The 21,714-nt window shown below is 37.0% G+C and overlaps 1 pseudogene; it reads left to right on the top strand.

Moving 5' to 3' along the window:
• Positions 1-3,978: 3,978 nt before the first annotated feature.
• Positions 3,979-17,560, top strand: LOC131398933 (aldo-keto reductase family 1 member C23-like protein; annotated as a pseudogene).
• The last annotated feature ends 4,154 nt before the right edge of the window (positions 17,561-21,714 follow it).

Here is a 21,714-nt window from a genome sequence, read left to right as displayed (position 1 = left end):
CATGTTTGTTTATTGTTGTTATTATCTACTACTTAATGAAGGAAATCATACGGTATTTGACCTTCTCCCACTGACTTATTTCACTTTGCATTATACCCTCAATGTCCATCCATGTTGTCACAAATGGCTGGATTTCATTGTTTCTTATGGCTGAATAGTATTGCATTGTGTATATATACCACATTTTCTTTATCCATTCGTCCCTAGATGGGCACTTAGGTTGCTTCCAAGTCTTGGCTATTGTGAATAAAGCTGCAATGAACACAGGGGTGCATGTACCTTTACGCATTGGTGTTTTCAAGTTCTTTGACTAAAAACCCAACAACGGAATAGCTGGATCATATGGTAGTTCTATCCTTGATTTTTTGAGGAATCTCCATACTGTTTTCCATAGTGGCTGCACCAGTTTGCACTCCCACCAGCAGTGTATGAGAGTTCCCTTCTCTCCACAGCCTCTCCAACACATGTTGTTTCCTGTCTTGTTAATTATAGCCATTCTGACGGGCGTGAGGTGATATCTCATTGTAGTTTTGATTTGCATTTCCCTGATAGTTAATGACTTTGAACATCTTTTCAGGTGTCTGTTGGCCATCTGTATATCTTCTTTGGAGAAGAGTCTGTTCAGGTCTTTTGCCCACTTTTTAACTGGGTTGTTAGTTTTTTTGTTGTTGAGATGCATGGGTTCTTTATATATTTTGGAGATTAATCCCTTATCAGATGTATGATTTGCAAATATCTTCTCCCAATTGTTAGGTTGTCTTTTCGCTTTGTTGATGGTTTCCTCTGCTGTGTAGAAGATTTTTAGTTTGACGTAATCCCATTTGTTTATTTTTCCTATTGTTTCTCTTGCCCGGTCAGACATGGTGCTTGAAAATACGTTGTTAAGACCGATGTCGAAGAGTGTACTGCCTATGTTTTCTTCTAGATGTTTCATAGTTTCAGGTCTTACATTCAAGTCTTTAATCTATTTGAGCTAATTTTTGTGTATGGTGTAAGGTAAGGGTCTACTTTCATTTTTTTGCATATGGCTATCCAGTTTTCCCAACACCATTTGTTGAAGAGACTTTCTTTTCCCCATTGTATGTTCTTGGCTCCTTTGTCAAAGATTAGCTGTCCATAGATGTGTGGCTTTATTTCTGGGCTTTCTATTCTATTCCATTGATCTGTGTGTCTGTTTTTGTGCCAGTACCATGCTGTTTTGGTTACTACAGCTTTGTAGTATATTTTGAAATCAGAGTGTGATACCTCCAGCTTTGTTCTTTTTTCTCAGGATTCCTTTAGCTATTCAGGGTCTTTTGTTGTTCCATATAAACTTTAGGATTCTTTGTTCTATTTCTGTGAAAAATGTTGTTGGAACTTTGATAAGGATTGCATTGAATCTATAGATGGCTTTAGGAAGTATGGACATCTTAACTATGTTAATTCTTCCAATCCAAGTGCACGCAATATCTTTCCATGTTTTTGTGTCTTCTTCAATTTCTTTCAACAATGTTTTATAGTTTTCGGTGTATAGATCTTTTACCTCTTTGGTTAAGTTTATTCCTAGGTATTTTATTCTTTTTTTGCAATTGTAAATGGGATTGTATTCTTAATCTCTCTTTCTCCTACTCCATTGTTAGTGTATAGAAATGTAACTGATTTTTGTATGTTGATTTTGTATCCTGCAACTTTACCATATTCGTTTATTACTTCTAAAAGTTTTCTGATGGATTCTTTAGGGTTTTCTATATATAAAATCATGTCATCTGCAAATAGTGACAGTTTCACTTCTTCGTTTCCAATTTGGATCCTTTTTATTTCTTCTTCTTGCCTGATTGCTCTGGTTAGGACTTCCAGTACTATGTTAAATAGGAGTGGTGACAGTGGGAATCCTTGTCTGGTTCCTGTTCTTAGAGGGATAGTTTTCAGTTTTTCACCATTGAGGATGATGTTAGCTGTGGGTTTGTCATATATGGTCTTTATTATGTTGAGGTACTTTCCTTCTATCCCCCTTTTATTCAGAGTTTTTATCATAAATGGATGCTGTATCTTGTCAAATGATTTCTCTGCATCTATTGAGATGATCATGTGATTCTTATTCTTCATTTTATTAATGTGGTGTTACGTTGATTGATTTGCAAATGTTGAACCATCCCTGCATACCTGGAATAAATCCCACTTGATCATGGTGTATAATCTTTTTAACGTATTGTTGTATGTGATTTGCTAGTATTGTGTTGAGGATTTTTGCATCGATGTTCATCAGTGATATCGTTTGCCAATTTTTTTTCTTCTTTAGTGGCTAATGGTTTTTTTTTTCTTTTTTGTATATTTATATGTGTGTTTACTTGGGCATTTGAAAAAACAGCCACCTCTCCCACTCTTCACAGATTTGTTCTGTGCCATGACAGTACTTCACTTTTAGCCTGGTCTGTTGTTTGTCTTGTGACCAGCCCAATATGAAATCTGAAGGTCACTTCAGTTATTTCATGAGCAGGTACCCCACTTGGCCTGTGTGTGGCTTTCTCAATTCCCCTGAATACATGGCTGAATAGACGGCTCCCAAAATTTCACATCCAGCTTTTCCTCAGGGCTTTTATAATCTATTCCATGTTTCCAACCTTAATCTCTCACCCCTGGCCTCTGTACATCTGTAGTGCCCCTGCAGCTGTAAAGTGAAGCTTTTCATTTCAAGCTCTTGCAGTTAGGTGAAACAGACAACAGTCTTTGAGGCAGCCTCAAAATAGCTTAGGACATTGCACATAAGATCTCTGATAACTCTTGTTTGAGAGAGGCAACTGGAAACTGGGCTGATGTCTCCTACAGACCAAGCCTCCACTGTGTGCCAAGCCAGAGGAATGGCAAGGGTGAGTAAAACATGATGATATTTCCTAGCATTTTGAATCTGTCTTTTTCCTAACTGAATGTTCACTTTGTTGCTGTAGATCTTTGACTGTTTTCCAGAGCTCCTATAAACTTATTTCAGCTGGTTTCTGGTTGTTTCCTTGTGTTTCCATGGAAGAACTCAAGAGCTTCCTAGTCCACCATTTTGCTGACATCACTGTATGTGTTCAATTTTAAATGGCTTCATAATATTCCATTGTATCAATGCATCATAATTTCCCTAACTCTTCCCAAGTTTATTGTAATTGAAGTTGTTTCAAGTTTTTTCTTTCTTGAATACTGTTGAGCAAGATAATAAATTATAGAAAATATTCATCATTTTTTTTGGTAGTTACATCAGGATAGTTTTCTAAAAGTTATGTAACAGGGTGACAGATATAAACAGTCTACGATTCTGTTTGTATACTACAAATGATATCAAAAACTATTAAAAATTAACTGCAATAATCACCTTGCTGGAATATCTGTTTTGAGTAACCTTTTCTAGATTGCACCCTTGCTAAGGTGTGATATTCCTTTTTATAAAGCAAAGAAAAAAGAAACAAAAATAATTTTGCTGATGGGAAAGAAAATAAGACAAATTTTCTTTCAATTAGAAGTTTTAATTCTTTCTTAAGTGTCAACTCTTTGAAAAATGCTAATCATTCCTCTAAATTGTGTGCATCTGTGTGGTGTAAGACATTTACCTGTTTCAAATGATGTATGATCAAGAAGGAGCTTCATCATGGCAAGAACTAAAAAAGAGATTAGTATCTGGAGGTTTCTAGTCTAACATATGGTCAATAATTATTCAGCAAACCTCTTATAATAATTTACTAATGTACTTGGATCCTGAATGAAAAATTTGCATGTGCAAGAAAGTAATGATTTCTTTATTACTATATAATAGTTCATTAAGATTCCTCTTTGATAACAAACAAGCAAGTTAATTGGTTCCAACTCTCTTCTCGCTCCATGGCTTCCTGCTTTAACATTTTTCCTCCTACAATCCATTTGATAACTGTTGGACTGTGAACGTGGGTGTTACCCTTCTGTTATTCATATAACCTGTGAGAGCAGCAGAATAAAACAGAGTTGGCTTAGACAGAGGAACAAAAGTCAATGGATCCTAAAGTCCGGTGTGTGGAACTAAATGATGGGCACTTCATTCCTGTACTGGGATTTGGCACCTATGCACCTGAAGAGGTAACAGTGGTGGTCTTAGGATTAAGGATTCAAAAGAAAATAGACATAGCATAAGTAGAGGCTGACTTGGGTTGTCAGGTCATGGAGTTACTGTGTGATTCTTGGAGGCTCACTTGGTTCTTGTAAACAGGCTAGAACCATTCCTTAGACAAAGACAGATAGTATTAAGTGTTCACTCTGCATCAGGGTCTGACTGTGTGGTCACCTACAGATTATTCTGGGTTTTCCTCCAGGTTCCATCTATTTCCAAGCTTGGCAAAAGGGATGAAACTCAGCAGTCAGGAACACTGACAATCAGTTGCCTTGCTTTGAGGGTGATTACTTGGGAGTAGTTTAGCTGTATATTTCTGGAATTCAAAAAATATTTCCTCCCGCGAAGACATTATCAAGAGAGATATTTGTGGTAAAAGTTCTCAGAGATGAGTTGAATGACAAATGGTGGGATACAATGGCTGTTATGCTGTGGAGTAGCCTGCTAAGTGCCAGGCAATAAATACTCCACCTGTAGTTTCCCTAGTACTTCTCCTCCTGCTTGGGAATTTATCTGGAAAGGAAAATATAATATCATTTGATGTAATAGCTACAGTCTCCAGGGCAAGGTTTCATTTCCTCGTTTTTGTTATTACTTTTATTGAAGTAGATATGTAGAGTTGGACCTTGGACAGCAGAAGGAGCAAAGTGGACAAGACACTAGAATGGAAACCAGGAGTTTGCTTTCCAATTTTGTCTTTAGACTAATTGTATGACAAGGGAGTAATCCTTAAACTTTGAATCTCACTTCCTCATCCATAAAACAGAAGGTAATATTCAAAGAGACGTTTTGGAGACAGATGACAGGACTTTTTTACTTTGTAGTGGAAAGTGGGATGGAGGGGAGAGAAGGGTCAAGGATACCACTGAAGATTTGCCTTTGGTAAACCTCTGAATGTTCATACACCTAAAGTGAGAGCACAATCAGCAGAGGGAAGTTAGACCTCATATCTAGTTCACAGCAACATCATTGAATAATGAAAGCTTATGAAATACATAACAAGAAATGGAATATTGTTCAGCCTTTAAACAAAAGGAAATCCTGCCATTTGCAATCACATGGATGAACCTGGAGGACATTATGCTAAGTGAAATAATCCAGACAGAAATACAAATACTGCATGATCCCACTTATATATGGAATCTAAAACAGTCAAACTCATATAAGCTGAGAGTAGAGGAGTGGTGACCAGGGGCTGGGGAAGGGGGCAGTGGGGAAAATGGGAGCTTTTGGTCAAAAGGTACAAAGTTTCAGTTATAAGATGAATAAGTTCTGGAGAAAAAATGTACAGCATGGAGATTACAGTTAATAATATATTATATTGTTGAGATTTCCTAAGAGAAGAGATCTTAAGTGTTCTCACTTGGACACAAAGAAGTTAACTATGTGATGTGATAGATATTTTAATTTGCCTAATTGTGCTAATCATTTCACAATGTATATGTGTATGAAAACATCATGTTGTAAGACAAATATATATATTTTAAATTAATACACTATTTTTATTTAGCATGTTCTGTGCTACTACACTGGTAAAGGACTCTTAGTAACAATGAACTGGTTCTTTGACACTTTGTTCTATGTATCTTTTTAGTTTGTTGATTTAGTTTAGTAACATCTCACAATATAAAACATATCCATGGCTACAACTATATGATGAGTCCTGTGAATTCTTTCAGCAGATCACTGAACCTAGTGGTCATCATGGGGACCTTCAGTGCTAGTGATCAACCAGTGATTACCTGGGATTGAAGGAGTTTTTGGGATGCCCAAATTTCTTTACTTATCAGGAAAGACCCAGGAAATTGCCATGAGTTCATCACCATACATGCAGAACTAGCCTAAGACGTGAGGAAAAGTTAATTCCTCAGAAGGCGAAAGTTGTGCCTTAGCTATCTCTCAATAATGTGGAAATTCAACTACTACCTTTTGTTGCTCATCTAGGTTCCTAAGAGCAAAGCTCTGGAGGCCACTAAGTTAGCTATTGGTGCTGGGTTCCGCCATATCGATTGTGCTTATGCGTACAATAACGAAAAAGAGGTTGGACTGGCTATCCGAAGCAAAATTGAAGATGGCACTGTGAAGAGAAAAGACATATTCTACACTTCAAAGGTGCTACATATGTGGTGTGTATGTGTGCACATGTGGGAACATGATTGTGTGGAGATGACAATTACATGGTAGGACCAGTAGGTGTTTGGTGAATTGTGCTTATTGGTACCACTTTCTTCACACATTTTCATGTATTAAATTTAGTGTTAAGAAATACTGATGAATTTCTCATCATGCTTTGTTCAAATTTAATGATTTTAAAGTCACTTTACTTTTCTGAGTCACAGACCATATTAGTGTGATTTAGCATGGACTATTGAATCAGACAGAACTGTGATTGGATTATAATTTTCCCCATCATCTGTGTGGCATACTACAATTTCTTAACATTCTGAATCTCACTTCTCACATCTATCAATAAGAAAAAGCAAAATAAGAGGCACTTTGTGTACTAAACAGGATATAGCTAAAGTGTCTTGAATTGTGCACAGCACAGATTAATATGTTCAAAGCACTTTTTCTCTATAACTGTCTAAAAAAAAGGGATGCTACTTATTCCCCATAAGATTGAATATTTGATAGAATTAGTCTATTTTTGTGAACTGCTTTGTAAATTCCATCAAACAGAATTCAGATATGGGCATGGTTATGATTTGACAACACTTTTTATCTCTTGGGTTATTTCCTTCTCAGCTTAGTAGATGAACTAAGGATAAATGCAAACAAATAATATAGTTTCTTTGGGTAAGGCAGATCAGAAGGGAACCCAAGAAGGAAAAAGGTATTTTTCCTCTGTGGTCATTCAGTTTCCAACCAGTAGAAAATGTCTAATTCTTAGGCGAAACAAAAAAAGCAAAACTGACTGAAGTATTAATCCAACAGAACCCCCATTCTTTAACCTCTACAGCTTTGGATCACTTTCCTTCGACCGGAGTTGGTCCGACCAGCCTTGGAGAAGTCTTTGAAAAATCTTCAACTGGACTATGTTGATCTGTATATTATTCATTTGCCAACAGCTATGAAGGTTAGCAATTTGTGTGATTATACCTATTTTACTACTTGTGTCAGAATGTCTATCAACTTGTATGCATAGTTGAATTAAGACTTTGAAGGATGTAGGGATTATTACAGTAGAGAAGAATCCCCCAAATAATAAGTCCTAATTAGATTTTTATGTGAATTTTTTGAATCCTTAAATTTCTTTCCATGCCTCCAAGAGAGAAAAAGTTCACAATCTCAAATCCTCTGACTCAAAAACTTGAAGAAATAAAAACAGGCATGTTCAATATCCTGTCCTGCCTATGATTCCTGAGTCTCTTGGGGTTGTCATGAGCACAGAGGTTCACACAGTTGTGGTGAGTAATGAAACTGCCTTACAATTGGGCATAATAAATTGATCTCTTCTCTCACCATAAGAAGTTGAAAACAGGTTTGGTGGTGCTCCCTCTGGGTGGATCTAAAACTAGCAGCCTTATTCATAGGGACTTGTGAGACCTTGCTTACACTGTTGGGTACCTTCACAATGAATTTTGTAGACTGTACTTAGCCATTAATGATTGTGTTATGTAGAATTCTTGATTTTAAGTTATAGAAAGCTACTCAAGCTCTCCTATGAAAAATAGTTTATTATGTAAATGGAAATACATAACGGGGAAGTCCAAGCCATGGATAAATTTAGAGATTTAGAATAGTCTCCAAAAAAATCTCCTTTTCCCATGAGTTAACTTTGCATTATTAATTGTTTGGTGTATTTTTGTCACAAAATTTTCCATTGGTGGAAAATATGGCCTTGGGGCAGTTCAAGCCTTATGGTCATTAACACTTGAATGTGTCTCTGGACCTTCCAGCATCTATATTAATCCTTAAGAGAACCTTGAATGACCCTGTTTGGTTCATGTGCCTGCCCTTGGACCATAGAATGTTCCGAGGGATAATGAAATCTGATTGTCTAGCCTGGGTCAAGATTGGAACAGTTAGTCTGGAAATAAGGCCATGTAACTTATTGTCATTCACAGTGCAAGGGAGACCTTTTGCAAGAGGAAAGTATATGGGTCAGATAAGTGTCACATAAGTCACTATAAGTCCTCTTGAGAACCTAGGAAAAAGGTATTTATTCAAACATACGAGCACGTAAGAGATTAGTGGAAGCCTGTCTCCTAAAGACATCGCTTGCAACTCCATATGCAAATCACCTTGTAAGTATTAGTATCTAGAATGTTACACCACCTACCTCATGGAGGTTTAGTGTCCTGGCCCCAGATATCCCTGGCAGCTGGCTAAGTGTGGAGAAATTATTTTGTGACATCGCTAAAATAACTGCTTCCATTCCAGCCAGGGGAAGAACTTTTTCCAACAGATGAACATGGAAAAGCATTATTTGACACAGTGGATCTCTGTGCCACGTGGGAGGTGAGTGCTTGGAAGAGAGAGCTCAGAGGAGAAAGACAGAAGAGGGGGATTCTAGTTCATTTCTTCCACTTACAAAATGGGCTGTGCAACTTTGTCTTCAGCAATTCATATACTTTAAAAGAACGAGTCTGCTCTAGTGCTGTGGAGGAAATTATTACTGAAATGTTTTTAGAGAGAAATGGAGTGGAAGAATTCAGGATGATGAAGATAGGCATCTCTTTCTTTCAATGTGTAATACTCTCTAAAATTTTTCTAAGGAGAATACATTAATTCTTATTCTTGCTGTCACTACATTATTTTACTGTATAATTTACGGCTTTTTCTCTTTTGTTTATCCCAGTTGGCTTCATTGTCATTTCTTGAGAGTTGTTCCTGTTAATAGATTTTTCTTGCATTTATTGTTGATCTATAGCCAACTGCACAAATGATTCTTCACCACCCCTTCCTCCCCAGGCCATGGAGAAGTGTAAGGATGCAGGACTGACCAAGTCCATCGGGGTGTCCAACTTTAACCGCAGGCAGCTGGAGAAGATCCTGAACAAGCCAGGCTCAAGTACAAGCCCGTCTGCAACCAGGTGAGCACCCTTGGCCTCCTCTCCTTTCTGTTCTTCATCTCCTTCTTCTTGCACTACTGCCAGATGTCTATTTGGCCTCCCCTCCTATTCATCCCACCTTTATCGAACAGAAGATTCTTGAGAGCAGAGCCTTTGTCTGGATGAGCATTGATAGAACCCATAATTGTATCTCTTTTTGTAAAGTCCTAGTGAAAACAGTGACGACAACTTAGTGCTAAATTGTCAATAAGAATTTAGGGAAGGTAAAGGAGTTGATGGAGGGTTAGAATAGTTACCCAGACCTCAGAGGGATAATTACATTTCCCTGAGCTTTAAAAGACATCCAGAGATGGGATGCATAAATGTGATTTTGAGGGAATTGTGTACAGCAAGGAAGGTCATGAAAATATGTAATGGGTAGTAAATAAGGAAAGAGTAAAAATACAATGAGGTAGGTGTCAGAGGTTTGTGTGGAGCTTGGATGCCTGAAATGCACCAAGATGCACTTCATCTTGGTATCTCTGATTTCAGGGGTCTTTGAATAGGAAGCATAGATACAAGAAAAAACAACTGGAGACTATGAAAGTCATCCAGGCTAGAGGGATGGTTTACGGTGATACTAATGGTGGAGAAAATCAACATTTAGGAACATTTGCAGGAATACAGAGCAGACCTTGTGATTTACTCAGTCTTAGTCTGGTTCTCTCATCGATTTCCACCCTTAAATGAACTGTTTAGATACATTTTTCTGTGTCTGGTTCTGTGCACTGACTTTTCCTTTGTTCTAATTTTATTTTATTATGGTAAGAACAGTTAACATGAGATCTACCCTCTTAAGAAATTTCAAATATGAAGTACAATACAATGCAGTATTGTTAACTATAGGGACAATGTTATACAGTAGATCTCTAGAACTTATTCATCTTGCACCATTGAGAATTCACGACCACAATTATCAGCTTCCAATTTCTCCATCCTCCCAGCTGCTGGCGACCACCATTCTGCTCTCTCATTGTATGAGTTTGACTATCTTAGATTCCTCATACAACTAGTATCATGTAATACTTGTCCTTCTGTGAATGTCTTATTTCATTTACGTTCTCAAGGTAAAACTTTGAGTCAAGAAGTAAGAGTTTTCGACTGGAAAATGTGACCTATAAAATTGAAGAATTTGACATATCATGTTATAGCACTATTTATTTTCAATTATAAATGTTAAAAAATTCATGTGATTTTAACATTCATTTCACTCTCAATTTTTACTACGAAAATTTTCAGACATTCAGACAAGTTAAGCGTATGATAGAGATCATCCATGTTTTCCCTCCTATATTGAAAACTTTTCACATTTTGCCACATTGCCAAATATACGTGTGGATCTATTTACACAGATATATGTAATATTTTGCTGACCCTCTTCAAAGTTAGCTGTAGACATGACAATACACCCCCACAGACCTCAGAATGGTGATGGTCTAGTGTCCAATCCATATTCAATCCTCTGTATGGTTTTCCCAATGTCTTTTATATATCTTCTTTTCTAATCAGGAGCCAACTGTGGCTCACATATTACTTTCCATCTTGTTTCTTAAGCTTTCTTAACCAAGAATGGTTAATCAACCCTTTTTCTTTCACCATGACAGCCAGCAGGTTTTTGTTGAATATTCTGTATTCATCTGGTTGTTATCTTGTGATGTTAATTAACTTGTTTCTCTATTCCCAGTTTCTGTAAATTAGAAGTTAGATCTGAATGTCTTATGACAAAAGGTTAAACATTTTTGGCAAGAAAAATGTCCTTTGCATGCTGTGTCCCTCATATCGCTCTCCAGTAGGAAGCCCATCATGGCAAGTTTTCCCACCATAAGAGATGTTAGTTTTGTTCTCTTGGCTAAATATATCTCTTTGTAAATATATATTTTCTCCTTTGAAATTACCTAGTAGTCTGTTGTGTGATAACTGTCATCAGTGGGAGTCATATTGCCCCTAAGTTTTCACATAATAGTTGAGTAGCCATCAATGACTTTACTGTGAATTAGTTATTTCATTGGGATTTGTAAGTATTTTCAATTTTAAACACTCTTTTATAATTATTTTACCTGAAATTTTATTGTAAACAGAAAATTCCCTCATCAAGTCAGGATAAACTACAATTATTCCTATATGGCTGGGCAAAACTTAGTTCCTTCCCTTTAATTATCAATGTTCTGAGAAAGAAGTTAATGTAATAATCACCATCAGTGGAACAAAGATTTTTCTTCTCTGTCTCTGTCTTTATCTCTCTCTCTCATCACTATGGACTCTTGGATTTTTATTTACTCTATGTGTTATAATTGCTTTTAGTCACTATTCCCTTTGATGTTCAAATCTACCCAATGTCACCAATGGGCTCCCCACCACACTGGCTCTTTTATACTTTAGACATCTCTTCATGAGTCTTTTAGTAATTTCTTACTTTATGGCACAATTTGGTGTCCAAAGCTCAAACAGTTCTTCTGCTGTCCCAGACTTGGAATTAGTCATGTCTCGTTGTAGTGTACGATCGTATTGAGTAACCAAGATTTCATCTAAAGAGTCACTAGTTCTCAGGAATGTCAATTTTTTTTCTTTTTTTATCCTTTTAAGGGAACAGAGATATAATATTTATTTTCTTTAAAAACGTAATTATTTGATGTCGATATTTCCACTTTAAATTTAATATTACACGGCTTTTTATTGATATTTCTCTATTAACCTATCGGTTTCATATTAATATTGGCATTTCATATAATCTGACACTCTTCTGTCTTGGCTTTCTACAGGTGGAATGTCATCCTTATCTCAACCAGAGCAAACTGTTGGATTTCTGCAAATCAAAAGATATCGTCCTAGTTGCCTACAGTGCTTTGGGAACCCAACGTCCAGAACCATGGTAATGAAGACAACAGGGAGTTTACCTATAACATTATTTTTTGAAATATTTTTAATGATACCATACTTAGTTTTCTGGGATTCACTCTCAACTGGTTTGGAGGAAAGAGGGGAGGGACAGAAGAAATCCTTCTCCTTTATACTCGCATCACCCAGCCAATATTTTTACATTATATGTGTCTGGGTGTAGATTAATCAATAACAAATATCTGCATTAAAAACCCAAAACTTGAGGCAAAAGACATAGCTTAAGTCATGATTTAGAAATTTACTAACTAATTGAGACATTTATAGTAATAGACTCTCTAAGCCTCTCTTACTTTATGACTAAAAGAAGGATAATAATATGTAACTCCCAGGTTTATCATGAGAGAATAAATTACAATCTGAAACAATTTTGTAAATCTCTATAGAAATATTGTAGGCTATAAGTAATGATAAAATGAAGAGTTCTCATTTTGGGACTTTTCAACTTTTATCAACATCTTAGAAAAGTTAAAATAAAAACTATCCCATTCTTTTCTTTTCTCTTTCTCCTTTCATGTTCTGTTCTTACTTTGAGGGTTATGATCAGAGAAGAAAAACAGTCACTGAGAAGTAGTAAGAAAAATTCCATGATTTGGAAGCACAGGTTTGAACTCAAGCATTTACCAAAATGACATGAAGGGCTTTGTAAACATAGATTACTTGATGCCACAGCTGAATTTCAGAATCAGTTGGTCTTGGGTGAGGCCGTGGAATTTGCCTTCCTAACAAGATCCCAGATGATAGTAATGCTTCTGATCCAGGGACCACCTTTTGAGAAGCACTGGTCTAGAGTGGACCTACTGAATCTGTTTAGGACGCCTCCTAACAAACTGAATACTGAGTCTCAAGTCTTCAGCATTTCTGCATTTCCTTCCAGGGTAGACCAGAGCTCCCCGGTTCTCTTGGATGATCCAGTTCTTTGTGCCATGGCAAAAAAGTATGAGCGAACTCCAGCTCTGATTGCTCTTCGCTACCAGCTACAGCGTGGGGTTGTGGTCCTGGTGAAGAGTTACAATGAGAAGCGGATCAAAGAGAACATGCAGGTGATGAGTGAGGCTGTGGTCATAGGGCTTCTAAATAATATCCTTCACCTGTGTTCTTCTTTGTACGGCTATCAACATATTTTGATCCCAGATGAATTACCTGTTATTTCCCATGCATGTGTGCCTTACGTGTATTCCCACCACTTTTCTCCTACTGGGCAGAAGGAGAGGCAGCATAGTGGGGTGGAATTCAGATTATACTGAAAACATAGATTTTGGTTCCAGTATGAAGTCTGCAATGTGCTCTGTAGCTCTGTGCAAGTAAATCTCATTTTCTTCATTCTAAAATGAGGGAATTGGATTATGTGTTTTTCTTAGTCTACTTGGGATGCTATAACAAAATATCACATCCTGGGTGTCTTATGAACAACAGAAATTTATTTCTTACAGTTCTAGAGGCTGGAATTCTGATATCAAGGTGTCAGCGTGTTTGGTTGAGGGTCTTCTTCTAGGTCGCAGACTTTTGTTGTATATTAACAGTGTAGCAGGGACAAGGGAGCTCTTTCACGTCTTTTTTACGAGGTCATTAATCTCGTTCAGGATAGCTCCATCATCATGACCTAATCACGACTCAAAGTCCCCCCTTCTCCCCTCGGTCTAACACCGTCACAGTGGGGGTTAGATTCCGAACACATGATTTTGGAGACATGCAAACATTCAGACTGTAGCAGTGATCTTCAGTCTCGAAATCACTGTGCTTTTAGCCTGCATTTCCCTGAACAGTAATGTAGTTTCATTTTCATGTATTTATCCTCCTCGAGTTGCCACTTCTGTGAAGTGCCTAGCCAAATCTGTATTCATTTTAACTTAGTTGTCTGTATTATTTTGTGTGGGAGAATATTATTATACCATTAGATATAGATGCACAAAAAACTGTCCCCAATTTAGAGGTTTACTACCAAAGCCATTTATTTAGCTCATAATTCCGTGGTTTGACAATTAGCCTGGGCTCAATGAAGCAGTTCTCTTCTTGGCTGGGCTCTCTCATGTATTTGCTGTTAAATGCAGAACAACTAGGCAGTTCTGCTGTAGGCGTTGGTTTGGCTGTTGTCAGTGGTGCATAAACTCTGTTGCACATAATTTTTCATATAGTTGGCTAGACTATAGTCTACTAACCTGTTTTCATCTCCTCACAGTTTCATGATTCCAAGGAGGTGAGTGGATTCTTGCAAAGCCTTTTCATGTGTAGGTTCAGAGTAGACTCACCACTGCTTATGGCAAATTTTATTGTCCAGAGCAAGTGAAATGCCAGGCCAGATTCAAGGGGTAGAGAACCTTGCAAAAGTGATTTTGTCTTCTCATTCAAATTTGGGTTTCTACTACACCTGGAATTGATTTTTTAGTATAATGTAATAATGGACCCAAATATGTATATATTTAAATGAAAATCCAAATGTCCATATTTTCCCACAGATTTTCATTGTCTTCTCTGTCGTGTATGAAATGCACCTCAGTCCATTTCTGACCTCTCCTATTCAACTACTTACTTATCTGTGCTAATTATGGTGGAAAATATCTTGCTTTTTATAATGGTAATTTTTTCTCTTCATTCCTTTTTCTTCATTAAGAATGTCTGGACTATTCTTGACTAGTTGTTCTTTTCTGTAAAATATAGTATCACTTATCAACTTTCACAAAAAAGAAGTGTGTATGTTTTTGGTTCATACTGCATTTAAACTGTAGATGAATTTGGAGAAAACTGACTTCTTTGCATTATTGAGACCTCCAATCCATGATTATCATATGGGGTTCTAATTATTTTGGTGTTCTTTACATATTTTTAATAAATTACATAAATTATCCAAAAAGGCATTTACATAGTTCTTTTATTATATTTATTCATAAATAACTGGTAAATTAGATATCCTTTTGGTAACTTTTTCCATATGTTTTGTGGCAAATATTTTCAAATGTACAGGAAAGTTGAAAGAGTAATGCAATAAATGCATTATTTAGATTCACCAATTGTTATATTCTTGACATTTTGCCTACTGCCTATGTATCGATGGGTCGATCTATCAATCTTTCTATCTATCTAGCTCTTTATTAATCTCTCTCTCCAACTTCTCTATGTATCACTATTTTGGAGTACTATTATGGATTGATGGATTTATTTGGTTCAACATATTAGCCATTATGACATTCTTTTTGACTCTTAAAGGGGACCATATTTCGACAGTGACATCATCTTTAAGCCAGTTATTGTGTCCTTTTAACATGATGTCGTTAGTATTTGGAGAATTAGTCATTTAAATTATCTTGAAAATTTTTTTTTTCACATTCTAACTGTTCATTGATGAGTTATAGAAATCCACCTGTGTTCATCAAAACTACTAAATTATGTGTTGTGTTTTTAATTTTATTTCTAAATTCTTCTTGATTGCTAAGTACATGACGTTATCTCTTCGAAAAATATCAGCTTATGTTGCTCACTTTTGAAAAGGTCTTCTTTTTGTCTGTAGTCTTGTGCAGTTTCAATATATTATATCTAGGGATGGATTTCTATTTTATTTTTGCCTGGTATTTATTACCACTTGAGTATTTTGCCTGCTGTCTTTAAAAACTTTTGGAAACTTCTAAGACATTTTGAGTATTGCCTGTGCACCATTCAGTCTGATTTGCTTAGATTTTCCAGATTTTCAATCATGCAATCTAAAAATCATAAAAATCTTTCTACTTCTGTGATAGATTTTTGAATTCCAGTTGACTTCAGAGGACATGAAAGTCCTAGATGGCCTAAACCGAAATCTTTGATATCTTCCTTTTCGCATGTAAGTGACTTTGGTAAATATGTTTGCCTCAATTCATTTTCTGATAATGAGTGTATGATGATTGTTAAAATTTACCTCAATGCCAGGAAGACAGAGTCCAGTTTGAGTCAGGGATGAGGCAGAAGCTTTCTGAAATCTCATCCCAGACTTCACTGACGCAATGAGAGGGTGAGTGGATCGTGGTCGGCTTACATATGTCCTGCCCTCATCGCTCCATGGCCCTTTCCAAGAAGCTCGATATCATTGCTGAATCTACACCATCCACATAGGCCTCCCGTTTTTACAACAGTCTAGCAACATACACTGTGGATATGACCAGTGTAGCCTAATTCAATATTTCCCAAACTGTGTTTCTCCTCTTCTTCTCCCAACTTCTCAATTCTTTACCAATTAAAGGATTCTCCATCAAGCTTGTGTTCCATGCCAGAAATGCCTGTCTCCCCCAAATGGGATCTTCGTGAGATGCTGCCAAGTTTATGTCCTTCATAGATTTCCAAATATCTCCCTTCTTTTTAATTACATGCTTTTTCAGGAACAGAATACTGCATTTCCCTCCAGCAAACCTGGCCTTGTGGTAAAAAGAGGAATTCTTGGTTTAGATTTTCTGAAATATGGAGCTCTCAATGCAGAGGACACAGTTTTTAAGAAGTGAGATATAAACCAAAGGAAGTTGTGTAAACAAAAGCACCACTGATGGAGAGAATTTATAGCCATAAAAGATCTTTAGTATTCCTTCATGCTTTAAGGTTCTGGAATTTTGAGAAAAGACCTTCATTATAAATGAGAGAAATGGAGGAATGCACATTCCTACCTGTGAAAATTTTAATTCATGATAGTAATAAATGTAATAATGTATGGAAATGGCTTAGCATAAGGGAAAGTTGTGAATTCTCAAATGTTGGTAGATATATTTTTATCCTTGCTAATATAGTTCTTGATATAGAGACAAATGAAGAATAAGATAGGGAACTAATGCAGAGAGAAAGAGAGAGTCTAAACAGTCATTTTTTCTAATAAATTAGATATTTTAATAAGAATACATTATTTTCTATCACTTTCTATTTTGGGTTATTACTGAATAGAGATCTGCCTACTGTACAGTAAGCTGTTTTGAAATGGGGACCAATTTTTACGTGACATTTTATCCATTTCTGAATCTAACTGGACATATTGTATGTGGTGGGCAGTTAGTAAATAATTAATACATTTTAAAAAATGGAAGTGAAATTGCATTCTGTAACCTGTGTCACCCTAAAGTATGATTTAGTGCTGAGCATGTGGCTGGACTTGTCCTGTCCAAAAAAGGCAGAGTCAGTCTCTTCTTCCACTGAGGATTTGAAATAAGAAAGTAAAAGCTATCTTGTTTCTTTATTGACCGATGTAGCTAGGGAGAGCATACTTGAATATTTGACTCTGCATCTTCTGTGTATTCAGTTCTGGGCAAGGAATATTATTCAAATAATTTAATTGATATTATTATTTTTTTAATTATTTTAAAGTCATGTTTGTGAAAGAAAGAAGTGCAGATTCCACAGCTAGTCAGGAAATAAAAGGTTTAACTTTACCCTAAAGATAGCTTCATAGAAATCACTTCTCTACCACCCTACACACAGAGTCATTGAACCCATATGATGAATTGTTTTTTCTCCTTTTAGTGGTGTTGACCACCCTGAATATCCATTTTCTGATGAATATTAACATGGAGCCCTTCATCCTGACTTCTACCAGATGCCCTGCGCATGGATAGTGAGGAGAGAAATGTCTCAGATGTTGGTGATCCGACACATCTGCATGAGGTCTACTCAAGCTGCTTAGAAACTCATACTCAGCTAGACTTAACTCCATAGGTCAGGAAGGAAAGGGATTAAATTTTTGTCAGTTTCTGTAAAAATTAAAGATTTTTTCCTGGAAAGTCTCTTGCCTACTCCAGTCTCTGTTTTGTATATTTTCTTTCCTTCTGACACATTAGAGCCAAAACCTGATTTCCCTCGAGTTTGGGTGGTGATGGTACTGGAATGGGATACAATAACAGAAATTTTATAGACATTTCTGGAGTGGGGGGGGTGGTTAAAGTTTTCAGTCTCTAGGAAGTAGTAGTTAGCGGGTAATCATCAGTCACTGTTCCTTTAGCCATTTGAGAAATTGGAGTACTCACTGCACGTGGTCTGGAAGGTGAGTTACATATTGCAAGGATGATCAGTAATGCATAGATCCCCTTTCAGCAGCTCAGGAAATCATTGTTCTAGGAAATCTCAGAATGAGGCATCCCTGTGGCAGTGTTGACCCGGGAGGTTGGGGGGATTCACCCTGGAAGGATGATTAGGACACAGATAGGCAGAAGGTTTAGGAGGAAGGAGTTGAGTGCATATCTGTTTGGGAAACTTCGGAAAATGCTTCTTTGCTACTTCTCTCCTGCATATAAGAAGAAACTTTCCACAGTATTTTACCAAAGGGCCAGAGCTGAGAGTCAGGACTAGACTGCCACGAGTGCCCAGGTAACAGTAATGAGCTTGCTGCGTTGTACTTGGGCAGGAATTCAAAGAAACAACTGACTGATCAAATCACCCTGAACATTAGCTCCACATTTAACTGCACGTTTCAAATCACCCTGAACATTAACTCCGTATTTTCTCCGATTCAAAAACATATCAATTTGATATAGTTGATCCTTTTAAATATTTCAAACACAAAGCAAGGCATACTTACAAATACAAAACACAAAATATTCCTAAACCATTAAATATTTTCTGTCAAGCCAGTCTAACATGGTGAATACATTTAGTAATTCCAATTCTTCTAAATTTTCAAACACCATTTCAGAATATGTGCATGCAAAATAGCACAATGCATACAGCATTTGTTGACATTTAGGAACTTCCTTTATAAAAAATATACATTTATTTTCTACAATTTTTAGAGGTACAAACTCAATCACGTAGTTGTAAGGAACCAAATTTTCATCTCAGACCACTTTGTTCAAATTTGAGACACTCATGGACCAAAACAGAGACAATCAAAGAATTTTGAGACTGACAGTTGTTCAGGACCTGGGTACACTTTCTAACATCTATACCTGAAACCATTGCTTCCTCTTATGACCACATCCGTCTGTCATAACCATTGGGCTTTCTATAGCCATGCTCGTCAGGTGGGACCAAAGCAACAAGCTGTGCAACCCACAGTCTTTCTGAAAATGATTCATCCATTAATTTAGAGGAGATCATATATATTCTCAGATTTTAGTTCACATTTCTATGACTGTAGAATAACCTGACATTATTAAGACCTTGTCAATAATTGTTGGGATTGAATCGTATCTGTAGGCTGCATTAGAACCCCTTTTATTTTTATGATGGCTCCTTGGACATTTTTTTAGTCAGTTGATTAAAATTCATCTTAAAGAGTTTCTCCCTGGGGAAGATCAGTGTACATGACAAAAGTAGCCAAGTAAACTCCCTAGGTCTGCTTCAGGCAGGAAAAAGATAAGGAAACGATGCAAAGGCTCAAGAAACTATTTTGTCTAACTAATTCAGAACTGTTCACAAAAGAGGGCCACATTTTAATAATGTTGAAGAAGCTAGACTTCTGGTTTCTGGTCACATAGATAAATAACTTGGAAGTCAACACTTTTTTCCTCATAAAAACAAGAAAATAAACTAAGAATCAACAACTCTCTTTAGATCTATCAGAAAATTGAAGTCACAGGGAAAATTACAGACCCCCAAATTGGAGAGATAGTTGGATATAGAAAATCATAACTCAATGGGAGCAGGAGAACAACAAAGTTAGGGGACTGGCAGTACTCAATTTCAAGGCTTACAAGAAAGCTACAGCAATCAAGATAGTGTGGTATTGGTGAAAGTACTGATACGATGATCAATGGAACAGAATAGTGAGCCAAGAAATAGAGTCACATAATTAGAGTTAACTGATCTTTGACAAAAAGCAAAGGCAATCCAATGGAGAAAGAATAGTGTTTTCAACAAATGGTGTTGGAACAACTAGATATCCACATGCGAAAAAAGAATCTAGACTCAGACTTTACACCTTTCACAAAATTTAACTCAAAATGACTTATAGGCCTAAGTGTAAAATGCAAAACTGTAAAACTCTACAAGATAACACATGTGAAAATCTAGATGATCTTGGGCATGGTGAAGATTTTTAAGACACAACACCAAATGCTCAATCCATGTAAGAAAAAATTATTAGACTTCATTAAAAAAAATCAGCTCTCCCAAAAGATGCTATAAAGAGAATGAAAAGACAAACCCCAGACTGGCAGAAAATATTTGCAAAACATACATCTTATAAAGAGATTAGTATCCAAAATATACAAAGGACTCTTACATCTCTATAGTGAGAAAACAAAAACCCCAATTTAAAAATGAGCAAAAATCTGAACAGAAACTTCACCAAAGAAGGCATACAGATGGCAAATGAGCATATGAAAAGTATCTCAACATCATTTGTCATTATAGAATTGCAAATTTAAAAAAATGAGATACCATTTTACATCTATTAGAATGGACAAAATCCAAAACAGTGGCAACACCAAATGCTGGAGAGGATGTGGAGCAACAGGAATTCTCTTATGTAACTGATGGGACTACAAAATGGTACAGTCACTTTGGAAGATAGTTTGGCTGTTTCTTACAACATGAAACATATTTTTATCATATGGTCCAGCAATTGAAGTCCCTGGCATATACCCGAATATGTTGAAAACAGTTGTCCACCCAAAACCTTCACACAGATGTTTATAACAGCTTTTAATAATTGACAAATCTATATAGAGGTTCATTGGATATGGATACTATATTGTATCCGTACAGTAGACTCAGTGACCTCAGGAGGCCACAAACCCCCACCTCATCATTTATTTGAGATTCGATGTCCAGAGGGGATTTCACCCCTAGACACACTCAGTGCACTCCAGATGAGATTCAATCTCCAGATGGGGTTTGACCCCTGACTAGCCACGAGGGATTGCTCTTGTTTCCCCAGAGCCAAGCATCGACCTTTCTGGAGCGGCCGGGTCATGCAATCCTTCCAAACAGAGGGGGTTCTCACTCCCCTGAGCCATGCTATCTCTGGATGGGGACTCAATCCCTGAAGCCAGGCCCCAACAAACAGGCTTTGTGAGATCAGGAAATAACTCTTACAGCCATGTCATTGGGTTGGCACCACTCACCTTCATGGAGAGATCCTCTGAGCAAAGTGCTCAGTGTGGCTGCTGGGTCTCCCGCTGGGGCAGCAACATCAAGCCAGTGGCATAGGCACCATGAAGGAGTATGTCCCATCTGGGTCACCAATTTGATACCGAACCAAGTGGGCTCACCTCCTGGTGACTCAAAGAAGACTCTACACCAGTGGAAGTTGTGTCACAAAGTAAAGTGTATTTGCAGCAAATAGGACGTCACGAGCAATCATTTCCAAAGTCATGGCCTCCCCAAACAAAGGGAAGCAGGAACTTTTATTTCAGTTGAGGAATGAATATTTAAAAGGGAGAGGTGGGTATTTGCTTGCACAGGTTCAGTTGGAAAACATGCTTCTGCATACATTGCAGATTACAGTAATCAGGCTTAATCTCCTCCTAAAGAGATCTTCATATTAAAATTAAGGCAAGGTCGTGGGTGTAGCTCTTCTAGGGAGGCTTGCTTAGCTTAACCACCAGGGTGGTTGTTGGTTGTGTCTTCTTAACATAAAAACAGCTAAGTGCTTCCAAACCCACCCTTGAGTTCCTTGGGGCACTAGTTAGTGACAAGATGAATAACTATTTTTAGGCATCCACTTCTAAATTTTGTAGAAATGAAAAAGTAGAGTTACAAACCAAAATTATGAAAGTGCAT

This window comes from Diceros bicornis, chromosome 36 (assembly GCF_020826845.1).
Source record: "Diceros bicornis minor isolate mBicDic1 chromosome 36, mDicBic1.mat.cur, whole genome shotgun sequence".
Classification (NCBI taxonomy): domain Eukaryota; kingdom Metazoa; phylum Chordata; class Mammalia; order Perissodactyla; family Rhinocerotidae; genus Diceros; species Diceros bicornis.
Note: the sequence above shows the minus strand (reverse complement) of the source record. Positions and strands in the feature narration are given on the sequence as shown.